A 2,580-nucleotide genomic window follows, 5' to 3' on the forward strand; every position below is an offset into this window, starting at 1 on the left:
AAAACAACGAATTTCAACCCAAAAAAGAGAATTTTTAACAAAATAGTTTATTATGCAAACTACAAAATCCAATAATTTAGCAAAAATTAAACTTTTAAACACGAAAAGATGAATTTTTAACAACAAAAAAATGCATTTTCAACCAAGAAATATAAATGTTATACCAATTAGTTGAATTTTCTGCCATAATATTTGAATTTTCTATTCAAAAAACTAAATATTCAACCAAAAATATTAATTTCGACCAAGAAGACAAATTTTCAAGAAATACATGAATGTTTAAAAAAAGTTTAATGCTCTACCAAAAAATAAATTTTCAACAAATACATCAATTTTCAGCCAAATAGCTGAGCTTTCGACTAAAAAAGATCAACTTTCAATAAAAAATGCAAGTTACATATTTAGTTTAAAAAACTTGATTTTCAACGCAATAACACGAATTCTAATTTTTAAACTCAAAAGAAGAATTTCTAACAAAATAGATAGTTATTGAGCTAAAAAAATTTCCTTTCAATAAAAAAAAATAATAAAAAAAAAAGAAAATGGATTTTAAACAGAAGATAATTTTTTAATAAAAGTCGATTTTTCAATCTAAAAAATAAATTATCCACCTCAAAATAAATTTTTAACCAATAATGATAAATTTTCAATCACAGATGAAATTTTCAACATTAAAAGATACATTTTTAACAAAATAGATTAATTTTGTACCAGAAACGACGAATTTTGAACAAGAAAATAAATTTTCGATCAAATAGTGGATAAAACTACAAATTTAATAGTCAAGTATTAGGTTTAAAAAATTGACTCAAAAAAAAAAAACGAATTACAGTCCAAAAAGAAGAATTTTTAATAAAATAGTTAATTATGCAAATTAAAAAATGCAATGATTTGGCAAAAATTAAGCTTTTAAACGCGAAAAGATGAATTTTTAACAACAAAAAAATGCATTTTCAACCAAGAAATATAAATTTTCTACCAAAAAGTCAAATTTTCAAAAAATACATGAATTTTCAACCGAGAAGATTAAATCTTTAATAAAAATATAAATTTTCAACAAATTGTTAGCCAAATAATTGAGCTTTTCACTAAAAAGATACATTTTCAACAAAAAATAAAATAGTTATATAATTAGTTAAAAATTTTGATGTTTAGCGCAACGACAAAGAATTTAATTTTCAAACCAAAAAGACGAATTTCTAACAAAATAGTTATTTAGTTAAAAAATTTTATTGTAAAAAAAAAAATAAATAAATACAAAATAATAAAACAAGAAAACGGATTTTTAAATAAAGAATACCAAATTTTTGAGAAAAGTTGATTTTTCAATCTAAAAAATGAATGATTTAGAAAAAATTTGACACTTAAGCCCAAAAGGAGAATTATCGTCCTAAAAATGAACTTTTAACTAATAATGATAAATTTTCAATCACACAACAAAAAAGAATATAATTTTTAATCCAAAAAGACGAATTTTCAACAAATACATGATTTTTCAAGCAAATCATTCATGCAAAAGAAAATGCAGTAGTCAAGTATTAAGTTTAAAAAATTAACTTAAAAAAAATCGAATTTCAGCCCAAAAAGAAGAATTAGTAACAAAATAGTTCATAATGCAAACTACAAAATCCAATGATTTAGCAAAAATTAAACTTTTAAACCTGAAAAGTTGAATTTTTAACAATAAAAATGTGCATTTTCAACCAACAAATATCAATTTTATACCAATTAGTGGAATTTTCTTCCATAATATTTAAATGTTCAATTATTTTAAGTTAAAAATATGAATTTTCAATTAAAATGACAAATCTTTAATTGAAATAGTTGAATTTTCAATAAAGAAGATTAATTTTTAACAACAATGATTAATTTTTAACTGAAATAGTTCAATTTTAATACAAAAAGATTAACTTTCTACCAAGACGACCAATTTTCAAACAAATAATTGAATTTTACACTAATAAAGATAAATTTTAATCAGACAGTTGAATTATCAAGTGAAAAAGATGATTTTTTAACACAAATTATAAATTAAGTTTAAAAAACTGACAAAAAAACAACGAATTTCAATCCAAAAAAGAGAATTTTAACAAAAAAAGTGCATTTTAAACCAAGAAATATAAATGTTATACCAATTAGTGGAATTTTCTTCCATACTATTTAAATGTTTAATTCTTTTAAGTTAAAAATATGAATTTTCAATTAAACTTACAAATCTTTAATTGAAATAGTTGAGTTTTCAATAAAGAAGATTAATTTTTAACTGAAATAGTTCAATTTTAATACAAAAAGATTAATTTTCTACCAAGACGACTAATTTTCCATCAAAAAGACGAATTTTCAAACAAATAATTGAATTTTACACTAATAAAGATAAATTTTAACCAGACAGTTGAATTATCAAGTGAAAAAGATGATTTTTTAACACAAATTATAAATTAAGTTTAAAAAACTGACAAAGAAACAACGAATTTCAACCCAAAAAAGAGAATTTTTAACAAAATAGTTTATTATGCAAACTACAAAATCCAATAATTTAGCAAAAATTAAACTTTTAAAGACAAAAAGATGAATTTTAAC

Source organism: Belonocnema kinseyi, chromosome 10 (assembly GCF_010883055.1).
Source record: "Belonocnema kinseyi isolate 2016_QV_RU_SX_M_011 chromosome 10, B_treatae_v1, whole genome shotgun sequence".
Taxonomy (NCBI): domain Eukaryota; kingdom Metazoa; phylum Arthropoda; class Insecta; order Hymenoptera; family Cynipidae; genus Belonocnema; species Belonocnema kinseyi.